The sequence below is a fragment of the Lacerta agilis genome, chromosome 9 (assembly GCF_009819535.1).
Source record: "Lacerta agilis isolate rLacAgi1 chromosome 9, rLacAgi1.pri, whole genome shotgun sequence".
Lineage (NCBI taxonomy): Eukaryota > Metazoa > Chordata > Lepidosauria > Squamata > Lacertidae > Lacerta > Lacerta agilis.
In genome coordinates, this window is record NC_046320.1 from 39242895 (window position 1) to 39264837 (window position 21943).

Below are 21943 nucleotides of genomic sequence, written 5' to 3' on the forward strand. Positions count from 1 at the left end.
GTCAAGAGCCAAGCCTTCACTATTTAATGTTTTGGTCTGTCTTAAACCCAATGTAGAGAAATATTTGAAGATATGCTCATTGAAACCAAAAGAGCACCTATTTCCCTGCATTTGTTTCTGAAGGAATCCTACAGGAGGTCTGTTTGAATAGCAGTAAGTATCTGTCACAACACAGCAAAAGAATGCAGGCTCTTGAGGAGATAGGTGTCATTATTTGTCTGACATTTGAATTACTTGCAGTAAATGAGATGTAATAGCAAAAACTGTGGAGCTGGAAAAGCTAGTTGTATTAAAATTTCACACAACACCGTCTCTTGCTTCAGTGTTGTCCCCCCCCCCCCCCAACTTGCAGAGGAAGACAAAACTGAAACTAAAAGGTGAAGCAAAAGTTTGGCAGTGGGGAGATAAAGGTCGCCTCCAGGCAGTATTTTGCAGGAGGGATTCATTCACATACTGGAAAAGTAGGCTTGCACAATTCAAGTAGAATATAGCACACTGGAGCAATGTACCCACCTAAACACACCCGCCCACCTCACATAGACATTTTATAGTTAAGAATATGACAGGGAAATGCACTAAAAGGTGTGAGATAAAAGATTGATTATCAGGAAGATGTATAACCACCATGAAAACAGATCAGGGTGAATATTCAATAAGCAGGTCATCTGGAGTAGCCCCAAGTTGTAAGTAAGAACAATATGTGAGACTATAGAGCAGGTTTACTGCTCACATTGCATGGAAGTTAAGGTGGCACATTAACCTCCAATTTCCTTGGGTACATGAATGAATATGTAAGCTCCTTAACTCATTCCTTAAACCCAGGTATTTTTGTTCCCAGAAAATATTTCTTGACAAAGATGGGAAACAACTGGTTAGTTACTCCTTTTCTAGTCCAGAAATGTATATGCTGACTCACTGGCTGGCAGCAGCTCTGCAGGTTTTCAGATAAGATTATGGGTGCTGCCACACTAAAAGACTGTGGGATGAGTGTTATGTGGCACCTGTAAGTGTGCCAGTTCTGCAGATTGGAGCGGTCGAGTGGACTTACCTGTATATGGGGTAAGGCACTCGTACAGGTAAACTGTTTCCAAACTGTTATGGGCATGATTCTAATAGTAATACCTTGATCTTGGCTCAGTAGCAAACAGGCAACCAGTACAGAATTATTGAGAAAGGTGTTATATGCTGACAGGGTCTCATTTACATTGATTACTGTATATTATATAGGACAGGTGGCAACCCTAACTCCTGCCAGCAACTGTGCTGCAGTTTCCTGGTCAATCGCAAGGAAACAGTGGAGGTGCTGAAAGCAGTTATAATCCCCCATCACTCGTCATGAAGTTCTGAGAGTGGATCGTATGATTTGGCAATTCCATTAACTTTTCAGGCTCAAAGGAACAAATGTTATAAAATGTCAGAGCTATCACTGCTTTCTTTGCCACTAAAGTTAACTGGTATTCTATTGAATGCTGTTAACTTTATATTTCTTTAATGCTTCATCCTTCTCTGCAGTGATGTAAAGGTAGTATCAGGTGCCATTTTGAGAGGGTATCTTCAAAAAATACACAATCCTGTTCAGTAACATTGTTTTCTCTCCTCCCTTTGCTTTTAACCACTTTATCACAACAGGCATTGCTAAGTTTGTCAGTTTTATTTGCTTAGGGGTGGGTGATACATATAAGTAAATACAGTTGCTATATGAGTGTGTTTGTTTCCATGTTGCAAGCATGCATCTAAACACATAGACTTTTATTTTTATTTATTGGATTTTTTTTAATGCTTCTAGTAGAATAATAAGCTTGGGTCCTACATTTTTACTCTAAAGCAAACATTGTGTTAAAGGGCATCCTCCCTTGGCACTACCGAAGCAGGGCTTCAAAATGCTAGTTGGAAATTCATAGATGTTCCTTCCCACATAAATCCTTAGTAAAAGGGGGAAAATTTATATGATCTGAAGAAAAAGCAGAATATTGTTTATATGTGTTTTTATAAGTAGAGTTGGCAACAGAAACCACCATGCTCTATTAGAAATAACTTCTATGCTTGGTGTTTCAGTGTGGTGTAGTGGTTAAGAGCGGTAGACTCGTAATCTGGGGAACTGGGTTCGTGTCTCCACTCCTCCACATGCAGCTGCTGGGTGACCTTGGGCTAGTCACACTTCTTTGAAGTCTCTCAGCCCCACTCACCTCACAGAGTGTTTGTTGTGGGGGGAGGAAGGGAAAGGAGAATGTTAGCCGCTTTGAGACTCCTTCAGGTAGTGAAAAGCGGGGTATCAAATCCAAACTCCTCCTCTTCTTCTTCTACCCCTAAACATTTTGTGAATCTAAGTTTGGTCTCTCTTCTTCTTCTTCTTCTTCCACCCCTTCACATAACATAAATATTGAATCTCCAAGTATATTTAAATTGATACATTTATTAAAAAAAAACAGGATGCCAGCATGTCAAGTCCTGAAATTAATATTTGTGAATTATTAACTTAAACCAATAAATTTATTAAAAGCACTATTAATTTAGCACATAATGTTGCGCTGTGTGCTTACTAGTTCTTTTTGCCCCAGTTTGCACATCACACTAAGCCAAACAATTGCTTACCATGAACACATGACAGTGTAGCCTCTGGGAGAGGAGATTGCAACCACTTCACTCCTTCCTCCTTGCTGTGCTGCACTAAGCCATGGTTTGATTCATTGTGATAAACCATAGGGCAAACCTTGGGTATAGCTCATGGTTAGTATGGAAAGAGATAAACCACATGAACCTGGGTTTGGATTATACAGTATGATAAACCAAACTGGCTTAGCTCAGCATGACAGAGCAACATTTTTTACTTTTTTTAAAAAAACAATAATGTGGTAAATTATATTATGAATATTGAAGCTCAGACAAAAATATAGCTATCAAATCAACATTTAGCATATACAATAATTCAAGTAGAATTTAAAACTAACCACCTCTAAACAAGTCTTTACAGGCCACTGTAAAACCATTGTATTTTATGTATCTGCAGATTACTACCCTGGCAGTGTCTGTCCTGGGAAGATGTGACCTGCCTTGTTGTTTTGGTTGTTTGTTTTGTATGTGCTTTATTTTACACTGCATGCTACCCAGGAACTATTGTTTTAGGGTAGCCTACAATTTTGGAAGTGCTGTAGAGATACTGAAGGATAAATCAGTACTTACTTGCAGGCTCACAATCTAATTATATGACACAAAAGGTGGCAACCGGGGGGGGGAGGGTGTCTTTTCAGCAGTGGCAGAGGCCCAAGAGGCGCAACTGGCACTTACCTTGCTATCCCATTTTGTGTGCCAGGCAAAGACCTTTTTGTTCTGCCAGCGCCTTTTAAGCTCTGGGCTAGAACCATTCTGATCTGTTCCTCTTTCATTTTTGATTTTGTATTGTGTTCGTTGTTTCTCTTCTGCTCCATACTGCCCTGGGAACCAGCTCCTTGAAGCAGACGAAAGCATAAATAAAATAATGGTAAATGTTAATGGAAAAGGGCACTTAAAACTGTTGACACTACTAGTGTTAGCAGGTGTAAAGAACCTGTGGCCCTTCAAGGTGAGGATGGACCCCCTGCTCCCATCAATCCCAGACAGTTTGATGCAATGGGGAGGCTTTGTAGTCCAACAGCATCTGCAGGGCAACAGGTTGCCCTCTTCTGCTGCAGTGTGACTTGAAAAAGCACCCAGTTAGACTTTTATTGTATCTGTTCAATACATGTAAGGGGATTTTTTTGGGGGATGAGACACCCTCAGAAATGACAATTGTCTCTAGAAAAGGATAATTGTGAAAAACTTCTGTTCTGGAAAAATATTCTGTTCCAAAGCACTGGATACTTACAACAATAGCTAAATGGACTCCAGTCCTGCTAGCTGTGAAGGGCTTCTGCCTTCATAGTTTCCTTGTGCAAGGCTTTTCTCATTCTCTTAACGTGTTTACCAGCTAGCATTGTAACTCCGTATTACAGCTTATACTTGGAACTCTATGGCTTACTTAAGCACATTTGGGAGAGACTGAGGGTAACCAGAGCCCAGTTGAGGCCTGATTAATCTGCCTGCCGAACTAATTATTGTATTTATTTATGTTTATTTCTAACAGGTGCTTTCCTAGTCTGTTGCTTTTCTGTTGAAAATGTTGAATCGAGCCCGATGCAATGTTCCACAGGTGCTCAGTATTCTCAACAAGTGCCTTAACTATTGTTTTCTACGTCAATGTAAAATTTTTATTATACAGTCAGATAAGAAAAACAACAACACCAAAATCATACCATTCTTAACATAAAATGAGTCAAATTCATAACACACATATAAAATAAGAATAGAAATAAAAATAAATCAAAGTGCATCTCAAACTAACAGAATCCCTTTATGAATCTTTGCTGCAGAAAAGAGAAATCTTGGGCTTTTCATTTCCATTATTATTTTGTTAGTCGCAGCCAATGACTCAGTCAAAATATCTAGAAAGGGCTTTGAAAGACAGGAATAAGTAATCAATATGTTTGTATCTTTAAAAGTTGCATGCAGACAAAAATGTATTTAAGCATCAACAGTTAGGTTATTCAAATAAAGCCAATAGATGAATTGGAGAGCAAGCTTGGAATTGGTTGAAGGTTATATTTATTAAAATTAAACACCCATTCAGCTGTCTTATATTGCTTCAAATATATCACCAAACTGTTAACAAGGGACTTTTCCCCATCTCTGGTGGGATGGTTTATTCTGGAATGAAATTTATCGGGAGATATTGACGATTATTAAAACACACATTCAAATATCTCCCTTGTTATCCCTACTAAATATGTTGATTGATACTATGAAGACATTCTACCAAAAGGAACTTTTGACATGGGTGCTACCAGTTGCCAGGTTCTCTATAGCACAACAGTGGAAAAAGTTAAAAAATCTGACCATATCCTTATGGTATAAAAACTTCTGGAATTTTGATATTGCAGGGAAAAAATAAGTTAAGTGTCTCTAAGGGGCAGGGAAATCCTGATCATTTCTATTCAGTATGGTGGGATTTTATGTGCTGTGTAGCCAAATATGGTTGCCATGATTTTAAATTAGGTGTTATTATTTAATATGGTTTGGTTTCGTGTGCCCTGCCTCTAGTTGGATATATTATTGAATTTCTGTTATTGTTCATTTGTCCCTGTGGTTCCATAATAATTTGAAAAATAATGAAAAAACACACACACAAGGACGACTTGTGCCAAATGAAACAGAACTGTGGGCTGGTTAACCCTGTGCTAGAAGGCAGAAAATGCTAAGGGCTAAACCATGCCAGAGCAACTGCCTCACCCAGGCTGTTGTGAAAGCAGGTAAAACCATCTTTTTTGTAAAAGGAAGCCACAGGTGTTGTGGCCTGACAGGTGCCACCTCCACCCCCTCTGATCAGCATTCACTAGGTGGGATCTGCCAGGCCCCAAGAGCATCATACCAATCAACCCCACCCAATAGGGTGGGGTTAGTCAGATGTTCTCCTCCCAACATACCTTAGGGTGTGAACCATTATCTAAAATTCTCACCTGCCCGTTTTAAATGCCGAATAAACTAAACAGCCAAATTTAGCTCTATTATACCATTAGCTGAACAAATACAGAGCAGTGTGAAGTAGACTCTGGGTAGACTCTACATATCTGGGCTTCCCCTGAAATCAACTATTGGTTGTAGTAAGGATTAACCAGCCTGTTCTCATTATGTCACAGTTTTGCATGCAGTGTCATAAGTCTGTCCTGTCCTTTGTTTTATGAACTGTTTTTTTTATTACAAAAACAGAAAAAAATCTCATCTAAATTATACAAAATTTATATGCATTCTGCCCCTGAAACAAACATTTTTGTAAGCTTTTCAGTGCATTTTGCCCTAAAACATTCATTTTTGCATACTTTTTGACATTGAAACTGCACTACAACATGTGGAGAAATGCAAAATCCAGTTGATAACTATCTTCCAATGGGCATATGGAATTGGCAAATTAGGTTGGTTTGCTTTAAAAGGCAGACTGAACAACTCCTCAGACCAGTAGTTTTCAACCAGTATGCCGTGGCACCCTAGGGTGCTTTGAATGATGATCAGGGGTGCTGTGGGCAACACTGGCCTCTGTCCCTCTTTCCTTCCCTCCCTTCCTCTGATGCCCTCTCATGTCTCTGCCTCCCAAAGGCTTGCACAGCTGTTCATTGCAGCAGCTCTGACTACAAGCTCCCCAGGCGAATGGTGCCTCTGGGGCTGGTCACGGGGTGCTTCCTTGGCCCCTGTGGGACAGTGTGAGGAGGAACCTGTATTTGGGGTGGGGTGGGGGCAGCTCAGAGACCAGGGGCAGCAGCTGCAGCTGCCCAGAGGACTCCGAAGGAAAGGGGGACAGAGGAGGCTGAGGGAACACTCCAAAAGGGAGGGTGTTTGAAAACTGGTGAGGGGCTGCTGGCTTTGTAAGCAAGGGGTGACATAACTTGGCTCCTAAGCCCCACAGGGATGCCGCAGAAAGAATGTAGTTGGTCAAGGGAGCTGGGGACCCAAAAAGGTTGAAAACCTCTGTCTTAGACTATACTTAGATTAATGTGTGTATCTTCTTTTGAGATGGCCTCAAGCTGATCTGTTGGTAAAGGTAAAGGGACCCCTGACCATTAGGTCCAGTTACGGGCGACTCTGGGGGTTGTGGCGCTATCTCGCTTTATTGGCCGAGGGACCCGGCGTACAGCTTCCGGGTCATGTGGCCAGCATGACTAAGCCGCTTCTGGCGAACCAGAGCAGTGCACGGAAACGCCTTATACCTTCCTGCCGGAGTGGTCCCTATTTATATACTTGCACTTTGACGTGCTTTTAAACTGCTAGGTTGGCAGGAGCTGGGACCAAGCAACGGGAGCTCACCCCGTCACGGGGACTCGAACCACTGACCTTCTGATTGGCAAGCCCTAGGCTCTGTGGTTTAACCCACAGTGCCACCCGCGTCCTGTTAGTAGTTCTAATTAAAATAATCCAAGAAACCGTTCAATTTATGTGATTCTTAAGACTGTGTAAATGCATATTGAAAGGAGGGCAAAATACTCATGTTTAATTCTTATGCTTCTGTGGTGAATATTTTTCTTAAACCACACAAAGTAAGTAGCTTCAGAAAGTATATGCAAATAAGATAATGCTCTTCCTGGTATGGTTGCTTTTTTCATTAATGTCTTTTTTAACATTATGTATCTGTTGAATTAAAATGTTTATATGATCAAAGAGTAAATTTTGAGGTTGAAATTTATTTCGTGTCTCTCACTTCATCTGTTCCTTCGATCATATTTTTCAACAGCTCTGCTTCGTTGGGATATTATTTTTAAAGAGCTATTTCTTTCTCTTCCCTGTAGGAAGGCTAACCTCTCTTCACAATCAGTGACATGTTAAAAAGGGAGTGCTTTAAAAAAAATCTGACTTGTTCTGCCCTGCTTTCCAAAAAGAATGCTTTCAGCAGCCAGACTGATTGCCGATTGGCATGCTACAGAGCTGCAGTTCAGAGCAACAGGGAACCTTCTTGCAACACAACACAAGGAATAAAGTTAGTATTAACCTTGTGTATGCCAAATGGAGCAAGCAAGATAGGAGTTAGGCTGCAGATAGCTGGTGATTTTTAGTACTGCTTATACCGGTAGTAGAGGAAGTTGCTCTACTGTGCAATGGCGGAGAGCCTTTTAGAGCTGTAGTGTGGCAGGAGAGGGTGGCAAGTATGGTGGTGAGATTCAAGGACAATCAAATAAATATTTAAACATTTCAGTGTAGTATAGTATTTTTTGGCAAGCGTCTGTGTCGAGAGACAATGGAGTGTGCCTCTTAAGTGCTCCTAGTTAGCAGCATCAAAGTTACCTCCTTGGGGGAACAAGCCTGGGCAGGCCCAGGGCTGCCCAGATGACAAGACCCTCCCTCTCGGCCTCTCTGATGTGGTACAAAGGAAAGCACAGCAATATATTTGGCGCCAGAAAGAGGTGCACAAGGTGACATCCAACCATTTTAGGGAATCCACTCCAGATTTGTGTAGGGTGTACTACTTAGCCTTTTTTCCTGAAGAAATTCTGCAAGGCAGTGAAGGTTTAGGGTGAGAATTTTCCTTCTCCTAGATGGGCTACCTTCCCACGTTGATGAGCCCCATCTGCCCATCACTTCTCTCTACAGTATATGCAGAAACAGCCTTCTTGTCCATTGGACCCACTATTGGTCTCATCTTCTCAAACCACCAGAGCCTATCTTTACATGCAGGGGAAATGTTAGAAACTGAGATATGAAAGCTAGGAGCTAAATGGCACCTTAAACTATGTTATGGGTGAAACAATGGAATGTCTAGGCACACTTTTTATAGCAAGAATACAAAGCTGAAAACGAATGAACAGCAGCCAAAATATTATGTTCATTTTTCACTTGGTCTAGGCCTTCCCCTGCCCACCCTCCTAGTCTTCAGAGCGTAGCTGAAAGTGGAGAGGCAGAAAAGGTTCCTCCTTTGCTTGCACTCTGCAGTTTTAATCTGAAATTTTAAGCAAATTACTGCACCCAGAGCTCAAACTACTCACATTAATGAAATTCCTTGTCGCAAAATGCACCTAGAACAATGGGAGTTTTGAATACTGCTAATTCACCAAGGGTTTGAGACCCATCAGCTACTACTACCTGGTTTAGCTGGCCATTCAAGGTGAATGGAAGAAATACTTATGTACTCATTTGACCATGCCTATTTTAGGTGTTTGAATACCATGGGATCACAAGAGGAACATGTCTTGCTGCTTTATCCCCTGACCTCAGTGCAAAACTCCTACAGCATCCTTGAGGTTGAAGGAGAGAAAAAACATCTGTTCACAAAGAGCTGGACAGCTGCAGCTGCCACTGCCTCTCTACTTAAGTAGATGAATGGCTAAGGCAGAACCTGGTCCTGGAGCCAGCTCCATGGAGTTTGGAAGCCTGTGTTTGAGTGTTTTGTTCTGACTGTAACTAGAAAGCACAAGTCTGAGCAGTTTTGCCTTTTTGCCCTGCCATTTTTCGCTGCAAAACTCTTCTTTAGTGCTAAATTGGAGCAAATGTCAGTCTGGAGAAAACCTGATTGACATTTGCTCTGATTCAGAGGTAAACAGCAGGCTTCTCAGGGGAAAGCAGCAGGGCAAGCTAGAGATGGTAAAAGAAAGGGGTATGGAATACTCCTGCCCTTCCACTCCTACATGGTATTTTGTCATTGGATTCACACTTGTATAAACAGAGACATTCCAAGCTCCACTGCTATTGTTTCCCTAAATTCTCTCATATGAAGTTTTCATCACCAAAGCATGATATAAACCATTGAAACAAAAACAAGTCCAAATATATTGCTGGCTTTAGTTTGTGGAAGCATGGAATGACTGGCAACATTATTTATTTTTGTTATTACTTCAATATCCCCCCTTTTCTTCAAGCAACTCAAAGTGACATGCACACTTCTCCCCTTTATCCTGTGATGTAGGTTAGCCTGAAAGAAAGTGACAGGCCCAAGGTCACCCAATGAGCTTCATGGCTGAGCGGGGTTTGAACACTGGTCTCCCAGGTCCAACACCAGCCTAAGTCAAAATTGATCAAGATCTGGTTGAAACCCATATTATCTCTTCCTTCATTGTTTTTCACACTCTTCCAGATGCTGCAGAGTAGAATCTATAGTGCATTGGATTCAAAACAAAACAGAGGCAAGGATTGTGTGTTTGCATGTTCTCTTTATCTCTCCCCTCCCCCAAAAGTTCACATAGACTGCAATTTCCTTGTCATCCTCTAGGCATCGCTTGATTATTCTAACTGCTTTGATTTTATACAGTACAGATGCTGCAATGCGAGGTGAAAGGACTGTTGTGGAAAGAGAAAGCTGCTTAACTCTTTCGGTTTGATTTTCTTCTGAAAATCGCCCCCATTACTTTTATCCGCACATGGGAAAAAGATTCAAGTACAGCTGCCTCCTCACTTCTCCACCCCCATTTCCCTCTACAAATTACAGTCCTGGGCACACTGCATTGTATAAATTAGAAGAAACCTAGATCTCAGAACAGATTTGTGGAACTACGTGCAACATGCGCCTTTGTTTTTTTTTGGGAACTGCAGTTTAAATAGATGTTTCTGGCACTTACATTTTTGGAAATAATTTCAAAGGATATTGTCAAATGCTGTAGCATTCAAGCAACAGTGCCTGGTTAAACTTTTTCTTTTTTTTTAAAGAGAATTAAAATGCTTACTATTGTAACTGCAGTGCCTCACAGTAAGCAAAGGGTAAGAATATGTTTGTGCATACAACTGACCTTTACATCATTTTGCTATGTAACTTAGACCTTGAGATATTTATTTCTAGAACGTATCCTATGGATAATTACATTTCAGAAATAGTAAAGTATCACTGAGGTTTCTTTAGCCCTTAGGCTTTCTAACATAATTTGGTCTAGGAATAAAATGGTATGTTTGAGGCATGGCTTTTATTGATTCCATCTGAAAACAGAGGTTTACAAGAGGGAACTGAAGAGGATGTTTGCAAAAATAATTTGGCTCTTGACATTAGCCTTGTCCGTGTCAGGGAAATAAGGGCTTGTCCATTAGGGAATGAAGTGCCACTATGGTGTGCAGAAACCTAGCTGTTACCAAGCACAGTCAATATTACTTATGCCATATTATAAAATCTATCACAGTGAATCTTCCAGTACTCCTGGCATTTCTTCATTACTTCCAGTTAATGAAAATCCGTAAAATGTGGAGTAGTGTAGGAGATGAGTAATCTTTGCAAAGTAGAGCAGATCCACTAAGCCAGCTACATTTTCATAGTGCTACCATTTCCTTTTTATGTGTGGGGAAGATGCAAGAACTGAGCAGCTCAGAAGGAAGTCAAAGCACATTTTGTCTGCTCTTAAGTAGGAGAGCTGTTTGGCTAATTCAGTGAGGAGCATTAGACTAGTAGAGACAATTTCCTGTTGTTGTTAATAATGATGATGATAATAATAATTTATTTCTTATACCCCGCCCATCTGGCTGAGTTTCCACAGCCACTCTGGCCGGCTTCCAACAGGAGATTAAAAATACATTAAAACATCAGCCATTTAAAAAAAAAAAAAAAACTTCCCTAAACAGGGCTGGAACCAGTTTGGCTTGGAACCAGCTTACCCTTCAGGACTGCCTTCTCCTATAGCCTTTCCCAGTGCTATTTTTTCTCGGGAATAAGGGTGCTGGAACTCACCACAAACACTTCCTTAATTCTCTTAGAGTTGCAATGGTGCCCACCTGAGAGGTGCTGGAACTGAGTTCTGGTGAGATCTGGCTGAAAAAAGCCCCGCTTTTCTCATGAGTGTGTTCACTGACACCACCCTCAGAGGTGCATTCATCTAAGACAGGCATAGGCAAACTCGGCCTCCAGATGTTTTGAGACTACAGTTCCCATAATTCCTGACCACTGGTCCTGTTAGCTAGGGATGATGGGAGTTGTAGTCCCAAAACATCTGGAGGGCCGAGTTTGCCTATGCTTGATCTAAGACCTATTTAGAGGAGAACCATTGAAATTCATGTTAGTCCCGTCTATTAACTTCAGTGGGTCTACTCCAAGTAGGATTAGCTTTGACTACCACCTCCTGCTTTTAGTTTGCTTTCAGAGGTCAAGTGGATGGCAACAGGAGATAGGGTACTTTCAGTGATGGCGTTCTGTCCTTATAATGTGCTTTGAACAGAGACCTAGTTGGCACAGTTAGACATCATTTGGGCACCAAGTTAGGGGGGAAATCCTGTTCTCTTGCACATTTCTTCCAATCTGCTTGTTTTATGACTTTGCAACTGCTGGTTTCTGCTGGGGCGTTGTGTGATGAAAAGGGCTGGTGTCTCCAACTGATGACAAATAGTTCCCCGAGCCCCACCTCCACCCCCTGTACATTGTTGTGAAGGCTTTTGTTTCTAAGTTTCCACACTGACACATGGAGGGCTGGGCTGGGGGAGCTGTGTGCCAGGGATGGGCTCATAGTTCCTTTTAATCAAGCAATGCCTGTTGATGAGAGTAACAAATGAAGGGGTAGTAGTTGAGAGTGTTGGACGAGGACCTGGGAGGCCAGGGTTCGAATCCCCGCTCAGCCATGAAGCCCACTGAGTGACCTTGGGCCAGTCAGCATTTCTCAGCCTAACCCAGGGGTCTGCAACCTTTAAGACAAAAAGAGCCACTTGGACCCGTTTCCGAAGGAAAAAAAAGAAACTGGGAGCCGCAAAACTATTGCGACATTTAAAACAAATATAACACTGCATTTTATTTTAAAAAATCCGATTTAAATTTAAAAAATCCGATTTAAATTTAAAAAAATCTGATTTAAATAAAAAAAATCCATTTTTTTTAAATCATTCATTTTTATCCACCCTGGGGACCACTACCAGGTCACAGCCTGATCCAAGGTGGGTTGCAACAGCATACAAATATTTGATTTGTTGTTGTTTTTTTAAAAAAATTAGTCCTCAACTGCACACTTGTGTTAAATGTTTGTCCCATGTCTAATTGAAGACTGCTGGCTTTTACAATAATCTTAGTGTCTTTTACCCTTAATATTCCAGACCAGAGGCTATGCTCACCTCTTCCAACCTCCTCTCTTGCTAAATAAAGCACAGAATTGCACCAGAGAAGCCTGTGATGTTTGTGCTGACTTGCATACAGGTGGCTGTAGTAGTTCATAGTGTTCAAACCTTTTTAGGGGAGTTCCCTGCCCCCTTAATGACAATGGCGATAGATTTTGCACATGAACACAGATCCAAGTTAGGACTCCTCTCTTCCACGCCAACAGGTGCTTTGTCAAGGCTCCCCTAACACACACTCAGGACAGAGGAAAAACTGCAACCTTTTGGGGCGTCATTCTCCTACCCATGTCTCTGTGAGAACCAGCCCTTTATTCTGCCTCCCGTAGTACATCCTCCCCCTTCAAGAAATCATTTCCTTTGGACTTTCGGCCCATCTCCACCCCTATTACTCCTTGCCCTCGCGAAGGAAGCATTTTCACAAGTTTTCTTTTTGGTGGGCTGTCCGTGCTTCCAAACGCCTGGAAGTCACGACAGGGGCTTCTCCCCCACCTAGTAAATTCTGCCTCTGCATAAGTTACGCAGGTTTGGTTTTCTTTACCAGCCCACCCCCCCCCGGTCGAAGCAGAGCAATAAGTCATTTACCTCAGCAGGGGACAAGCTGAGCTCTAATAATGAAACCCTTCCAAGGAGTGGGGGGGGGGTCGAAACTCGTGACAAGCAGGTAGGTGGTTGGAGAGCAGCATCGGAGGGGGAGGGGGGAAGGAAATGAGAGGAGGAGGGGGGAAGGAAGCGAGAGAAAGCTTTCCCAGTTTTTATGCAAGCCGGAGCCTGAAAAGTTGCCAGAGCGCGTGCGGCAAGGAGACTAAAGAAGTGCTATTGTGGGTCGAGCAACCTAGAACTGGGAGAAAAGAAAGTGCAGGAGAACAAGCCCCTCTTTCAGCCGCCAAGGAGGAATCCCCCGGATCTCCTCCAGCCACAGGCTGCCCAACCAAACCGGGGCAAAGCCAAGGCGCCGCTCTTTGCGCCGCGCGTTTGGAGAGGCCACAGCCGGAGGGCGCGGCGCAGGCGGCCAACTTGCGCTCCCGCGCTCCACCCGGCAGCCTAAGCAACACACCTGAGGAAGCAGCGGCAGAGGACTCCCCCTCCCCAGTCCCAGTCCCCCACCCCAAGGGACTCGTTGGGGGGTTGCAAAGCCCCCCGCCCGCGGCAGGCAGAGAGCTCGACGGCAGTTTCTGCCCAGCCAGCCCAGCTTTGCACCCTGGAAGGCGGGGGCGACGCAACTAACCTTGCCTGGTGAGGTCCGGCGGCGGCTCCGCTCAGCGCTGCTGCGGAAGACGCACAACTGCCTTTTTCTCCATGCAGCCCTTTTAAGCAGCCACTTCTCTGCTGTGCGTGCTCGGGCTCCTAGGCGCCTCCAAGCCCCCTCGTGACATGTGCACCCATTGGCTCCTGAGATGCGGGTCCCGGGCAAGGGCAAGTCCCGGCCTTGCTCCGGGGCGGAGAGAGACGCACGCCCGCGAGAGCGCGGTCTGAGGCTGTGAGCAGAACCAGGAGCGAAGGAGGCAGTGGCAGGGAAACAGGCGCAGCTTCCTCGACCATTTTTAAAAAGAGGGCTTCCCCCCTTGCCCTCGCCCACCACCCGCCGCCCCTGGCCCAGCCCGCAGCTGCCTACCTCGTTGTTGCCTCGACGCAGCAGCCAGCAGCAGCTCCACACCAGCACCAGCAGCCACACCTCCGGAGGGAAACTGCTGCTGTCTGCTGCTGCGCCTGCGCTGGCAGAAACGAGGCACGATGCATGAGCAGAGCAGCACAGCAGCAGCGCCCTCAGCCTCCGGAGGGCGGGCCGCCGGCCAGCTGGAGGGCGGCTGCTGCCACTGGCCAGCTGGAAAAGTGGACAGGCGTATCCGCCCCGGAGCCCCGGAGCCGCGGCAAAGGTGTAAAAGAGCCGCATGCGGCTCCGGAGCCGCAGGTTGCAGACCCCCGGCCTAACCTACTTCACAAGGTTGTTGTGAGGATAAAACGGGGAAGGGTACAACATGCACCAGCTTGAGCTCCTTGGGATAAAAGGTGGTATGTAAATCCAATAAAAAATAATACCGGTACATGCCCACTGTGGTATGCTGAAATAAGGCCAAAGAATACTTTCTTTTTGAGTTCCAGATACCATTTTAAAACTGCAAATACAAGGTTTTTTGTTTTGTTTTTTGTTTTTAAATCAAGTCTTTTTCTATTTATCGTTAATATTATTTTCTATATCACTTGAATGCCAGAATGGCTTCTTAGTGGTTATGGGAGTGATTTAAGAGGGGTTCACCAGGACCCGCTTATCAGAAGGGTTCCAATCCCGGTAGGGAGTCCAAAACCTCCGGCAAGTCTAAATTTGAAAGCCTTTACCAGTACAGTGGTACCCCGGGCTGCGTTCGTAATTGGTTCCAGGTTACAGTTCCTAACCCGAAAAGTATGCAACCCTAACAAGCGCGCGGAAAACCCGGAAGTAGCAGTTTGCGCATGCGCGAACTGCGCAGAAAGCTTCTGCTCATCCGCATATCGCGTGTGCTCTGAGTTTCGCTTCCGGGTTACCGGAGTTTGTAACCCAAAAAGTACGTAACCCGAGGTACGACTGTAGCATAAATGACAGAGACCAGACCAAGGCTTCCGAAGCAAGGCGGTATGCCTGATAGTTTATCTTCCAATAAAACAAAAAACTGTTGCAACAGGGTTCCCCCTCACGTGGCAGAAGGACGGAGTGAGAACCCAGAACAATGGCACTGCCCTTCCTTATATACAGTTTTCTTCCCATACAGACCAATGCTACAGAAAAGGCGTGAAACACAATGAGAGAATTAACATAACATAAGGCGTTGCAAGACCTTGGACAGTGTTAATTTGATTTTGAGGGCTGAAACAAAAGGCGTTGAGTTTCCCTTCCGTTTATCTCTGATTCAGCTGATGGTTCTGTTTTCCTTTATTTAATTTACAGGGAGGAGCTCTGAAGCTTCTGGCCATTATGCAGATTATGTGGCTGGATATTTAGGGAAATGGCTTCAGCATCAGTGTGAAATCCTGCTCTGCATAGCTATCAGATTTGGGTGCGAAGTTTTATGTTGCATATCTTTATGAAATAAATGGGTTTGTTCAAAGGTTGTTTTTGTGTGTTTTCACAATCCACCCCCTTCCCGGTCATGTTTCCTGAAGGTGGGGTTTTTCAAGGTGCTTTCGATTCCCCCACTCTGATCATGACAAAGGTTGAAAATAAATGACTATTTCTTTACCTAGGCTACTTCAATTACAAAGTTGGGAAACAAGCGATATGGGTACATTTTCCTAAGAGAATGCTACCCTTTAGCAGTATGGGCAGAAGTTGCAAAATTGTACAGCAGAAGTTGCAAAACTGGAAAGTGTGCATAGTGCGTTGTGATGATCCAATAACCAAGGTCCCTTCTCTGTCCATGTGTGGGTTCATATGTGGGTTCATATTCTCTTACAACAGAAGAAACCTATGTCTGTAGAGGCAATTGATAAGGTTATCCTAGCTTATAAATAAAGGATAATACATTACTGGCTGCAGAGGTAAGGTTTAGTTTGGTACTTCAGGTAGTAACTTTTTAAAGTGATCAGTACTGATGAATTTGTTTGTTCTTCTTTTTTCTCCTCTCCCCCCCCCAACCGCTTATTCCTCCCATATGTGATAAGGAATTCTTTTAAAATTGGGACTGTCATTGCCCGTTAACATTGTATCATTATTGCAGAGACAGTTAAAATGATTTATGGCTTCGCCTTAATATAATGGCACTGAGACACTGTTTTCCCAGATTTATTTGTTTGACAGTTGTGTTCTCAGGAGCGGTATTATCTTTTTAATTAGAAAGTAGGTATGTAGATATTTGTGAGCTTTGAACAGTGGCATGTGCAGTTACTAGATGAATTTGGAGTTAAAAAATAGCTTTTTAGCAATTATATAGCACTGATATCAAATTACAGATTTCTCATTTCTTCCTTCCTTCCTTCCTTCCTCCCTTCCTCCCTTCCTCCCTTCCATGTCTTCCCCAACTTTTGAACTGCTAGGTGGGCAGGAGCTGGGACTGAACAACGGGAGCTCATCCCGTTGCAGGGATTCGAACTGCCAACCTCCTGATTGGCAAGCCCTAGGCTCTGTGGTTTAGACCACAGATCACCCAAATCAGCTCTTTCACTAATTCATCCATTGCCCCAATTAATTTCTCATCCAGATGATCCTGCTCCAAAATCCATTTATGTTGACTGATTAATGGAATAATTAATTCAACACACCATTACTCCTGCTCCTTAAATTCAAAACAAATAGTGTGCTGTGGCAGTGGTTCATGGTTCTCTCTGAGTGGGTGGGTGGAATTTGCACTATGAGATGAAGTAGCCATTAGTGATTTTTCATTTCTCTTCTCCCTCCGCCTCTCACCTGAGCTACAGGCTTGTACCAATGCGGTGTATGCACAAACTCAAACTTCAACATGCTCCTAAGAAGGAAATAACATTCTTTTCTGCTTCTTTTTCAAGGACAGTATATGGAAAAAGAAACGACTGGCCCTGTATAGGGTTATCTATCCTCTTTTCTGTATGCTGTTTCTGGAAAGGAAGTGGAAACAATGCTGTTTCCCCTCCCATTTCATTGACATTTTGAAGTTTTAGTTGGTGCTTCAGCAGCAGCAAGAAAGCAGTGGCAGCTCAAATGCTGCTAGTTGGATTAGACGCCTCTCCGTGTGTCCTTTTTATTGTACATTTCTGATTAATTGTGCTCATGATGGTATTGGGGTTGATATATATGATCACGTTTTCAATATTGTTTCGCAAACATTGCTTCCTTTCCATTCATTGTGGATCCTGCAACTTCCTGCTGGAATTTCCATACCATAAGCACCCTGGGATTCTTTTGGTCTCACTTCCGTTGTTCTATAGCACAGCAGTCCTCCTCCAGATGTCAATAATAATAAAACTCTGGGGAACATCACAGAACTAATAAAATGGAATGATGGGTGGTTCAGTGTAAATCCACCACTAAGACATCATTATTGTGTCAATGACACATTTCAGATTACACTTTCAAAAAACAACAACACTATCCTAGAGGAGCCCCAGGTTTAAAGCGAAGACTGGCCACAATGTCATCATCCTGCATGTCTGCTGTATGCTACCAGACAAATGGAGAGATGGCACAGTTCCGGGCAGCCTTGGCTGCTCAGTGAGAGCAGTTCCAGACGACAATTGGCTGCTCAATGAGAGCATCTGGATGAGCATTTAGGGCCAGATTAAATGCAAATTCATGTAACCATAACCTGATGGCTTTTTTGTAGATGACGTAAGAAAAGTTTCTTCATAAGGGATGATGGGGTACACATGAATTTCTGGTGGGGGGGATTATTAAGTGCCCCTCCCCATTGCTTCTCTGCTGTAATCACCCAACTCATGAAGAAGCTTTTTGTGGGATGGAAGAGAAAGGAGTCCAACTGCCCTTACACACATTGGGCTGCAACATATAGTTTGGTTCCAGGAGAAATAACTGGTACATTTCAGGGAGTGGCTGATAACATTATTTCTTGTCTTACAGCACCAGAAGAGCTGCTGTAAACTTTAGTGGAGAGGAGAGAAAGTTTATATCCACAGCAATAAAGCATCAAAACTTGAGGCCTTAAACAATGATTGCACTCTGCAGTAAACTTAAAAGACACTGAAAACTTTCATTTCATGCTGTAGTACCCAGAAATGGGCAGTAAACGATGTTCCCTAGCTAACTGTGGGGGTTAGTTTTTTTTTGTTTTTTTTTTGTTTCTAGATGTGTGTCCAAATATTGATGAGTTGTAAGAGTTGAAAATCCCCTCTCCCCTAGCACCTTAAGACACTAGTTCCAGAAAATAGGCTTTGAAAAAATACTGTCATGGAGAGCATTAACCCCACCTCCATTTTGAGCATTACTGCTGTAATTTCTTAAAACTGCTACATCATCACTGCAAAAACAACACAGCTCCTAGAGGTTAGCGCTATGGCCATTGTTTAACATGAAGGGGAAATGAAACACCATAAAATTTACTGTTCTCTCCTATTACCGATATAGATTGCCCCTGCCTGCTTTAGAGCTGTTGCTTTGATTGTTTGTCAGCATTGTAGGCTAGGCCATGCTGCTTTATCCACAGAAGAACACATTCAGTAAAATTGTATTTGAGAACAACATGAGTCATTTTACTCATTCAGTACAAGGGAGAACAAGTTTAAAATAGAACAGTTGGGCTATGCTAATAACCCTAATCATCATCATCATCATCATCATCATATGAAAGGGCAACAGGTCCCCCTGATAAGCATTGCCCTTGTCCTTCTTTCTCCCTGCACTGACTTTCTCTCTGCCCTACCCCCATGACTCCATTGCTACTTCAGATGCTCTGACCCTTCTGCATTTAGCTTTCCTTTTATTTATTTGGACAGTTGAATTGAAAATGAGACAAACATATGGAATATAAATGAGAGATAGGGAGGGGGTGGAGAAAGAGCATGTAATGTAGATTGAACAGGTAAAGTTGTATTTAATATAAACTGACAATGAAACAAACATACCAGTAATAGAAAATTAATAAAAGTGATGGTAACACCTTTAGCCATCAGAAGAAGTGACAAATTGCTTTTGACAGCATTGCAACAGAGTGTTCTCAACAGCTCTAAATTTTGGGAATGATCTCCTCACCAAGGTGTGTCTTCTTACCTCAGTGTTATATTCTTTCAAGAAGCAGAGGAAGACATGCCTCTATCTCCAGGCCTTTGGAGGGAAGGTGGTGTGATTCACTGAGGTCAGTTTGCTTCTATTTTATGCTGTCTTCTCTTTTTTTTTAGTTAAGGATGAGGCTATTTCTACTGATTTTCAGAAATATATATTGGTGCATTTTAATTTGTTGTACACCATTCTGTGAGCATATGGCAAATGGTGTATATAAAGATCCAATAAATAAATGGAACTTCCAGAAATCTTTTGCTTATTTTTGAAATGTGTGTTGCAATTTCTCCTCTCCTCCTGCTTGTGTTTGGTACATCATACCACTACATAACACAGGAGCAAACCGAAGGTATGTGGATTATACTGTTACATGTTTTAAATTCCCCTTTGGTTGTCTTCGTATGTTTGAATGTTATGATCTAGGGCTTTAAGTGTGCTAGATCAGGCACCTGTTTCCTTTATGAAGGATCTCCATCTGCAGTCAAACCCAAATGCTGTTCTGAAGCTTAGAAAATCCTATGCCAAGATTACTCCTTTCTTCAATAAGTGGAAGGAAGTCTTAATTTTCATCACTTTCTCTGAACATAATCTTACTGGACTGTAGAAGATACTCTAAAATTTTGTACTTTGTCTCTATTAACATGACAAGCTACTCCATATCTTCTGGCAATTTAAATAGATCACAATCAAACCATAGTGTTTTAAAATGTTCAGTAATCTCACAGCTTGCCTAGCATTTTTAATTTTATGTATGTTTTGACCATTTAAAATGTTTCTTCCTAATGCAGTCGGAAATAGTTTTAGCTGTATACATTTTTCTCTTAATCTTGAAGTAGTGAAGAGCTACATATTAATATCATTTGTAACTCATCTGTGGTTGTACAGCTGAGAGGAAGGCACTGTAGGACATTGTGAGGACTTTAAAAATCTCATTCCACTCAGGTTTTTACCTTTATTCAGTGCACCTGGCATGATTTGAAGCACCTGGCTTGCATATTCCAAACTCTGTTGTCTGAACTATAACCGGCCAAGAATTAGGTAGGTGTTTTGTTACTAGGGTGGTAATTATATTGCACCAATTGTTTGCTGCATGTATGAACAGAAATTGGACATAAGGATAAGTCATGTGTTGTTTCTCTCCATTTGGAATAAATAGAAGCATATTATTTACTTTGTGTTGTTGTGACTAGGCCCAACACCTTTCAGCTGCCATATTATCCATCATTAGCATAGGGTATTTATGCTATCCACAGAGAATCGATTCCAGTGAAAGTCTTGCTGGTCTGAAAGCAAAGATAGACTGGGCAGGAAAGGATAGCTGATTCACGTGAGGTAATACCTACAAAATTGTCTTGGAATGGTTTGTTTGTTTTTAAAGAAAGGAATGACTAATCGGTTTCATGCAGCAGCAGGACCATAATAGACTGACAGTAAAAACCAGAACAGTTAAAACTTATGAGATACTGAGAACCTATGCAATCTAAAAAGTACTTTTGCAGTAATGTTAATACCAAATCTAACTGCTTTGAATTAAACCCAGCTAAGTAGAGCACTGAAACATTGAGATCTGATTTTGTGAGTGCTGAAGAGAGATTCCAAGTATTCAGCCTCGGGAAAAAATGAGAGTTTGAAAGAATATGTTCAAAGCCTTATTTTAGTACTATGCAAATCACCATGAAAAGAGGCAGGAACATTTGATTTTGCCACCGCTGACCTCCCTGCAGCCATAGCTTTGAGCTTTTACTTTAAAGCTGCTTCTGCTTGGCAGTCATCCTAAACCAGCAAAATGCTGTTTATTATTTATTCAAATTCTCTTATAGAAATATGGATCCTTGGTGGGATGCATTTTTTTAATTTTTATTTTTTTGCAGTGGGGAGAGAAAGGTGATTGCTTTATAGGGAAGTGGTGGTTTTATAAAGTTATGTTGTGAGGATGAGTGGCTGTGACCTAGGGTTGTATTAGTAAAGCAATGTTTGCCTGTTTTTGTTAGTGGTGACAGCTGTTGATTCTGACATTTACAAATAAAGTGTGGTGTAGCTTTAAAAAATTCAACAGCTTGCTGTAGTTTGGTTTGAGTACTCACTTACGCAACACTGTTTCTGGCTTCCACTGTGTGTTTATTGTGGATGCATCAGTGAATAAAGAGGCTTGTTTGGATCTGCAGCAAAACATTACTTCAACTGATCCGACTGTGCCAGTGAGCTTTCCCATTAACAGATACAGATTGCTGGGGAACTTCAACTCTGTTGACCTAAAGTGGTCAACTCAGTGCCTCCTATAATTCATGTTGCATAGCTCCTCCTGGTATACTAAGAGTGTACCTATGTGAGGCAACCTTTCTAAGCTGAGCCAAAAAACTCTGGATGTATGAGTCAGGGAAGTTCTAAGGGTGTTCCTGATGCATTTTTCTGATCCTGCTGCCCCAATAGACTCGTCTGATGAAACCCCCTTCACTAAACTTTATGGTTTCAAGTGGAAGTTTGCTTAGTGTCCACAGACACTCCCATTGACACCTGCCAAGGTTCCCTGCTCCTCCTATTATTATTATTATTTTGTTTAAAGTGAGGCTTCTGCCTTTCGCAAGGGGTCATTTGTAGAGTTGGCCTTTGCAGGAGTGGCGGTTGGCTGCTTTTTTTGTTCCCGTTGTTTGTGTTTTGTGGTGAGTTATGCCCACAACAGTTTATTAGATTTCAAATGTGCCTCAA

At 42.5% G+C, this 21943-nt stretch overlaps 1 non-coding gene across 1 annotated transcript; it reads right to left on the reverse strand.

The window, feature by feature from the left end:
* Positions 1-1855: 1855 nt before the first annotated feature.
* LOC117053531 lies at positions 1856-1971 on the reverse strand. Its single transcript, XR_004427402.1, has one exon. It is a non-coding gene; the product is annotated as a U5 spliceosomal RNA (small nuclear RNA).
* Positions 1972-21943: the final 19972 nt, after the last annotated feature.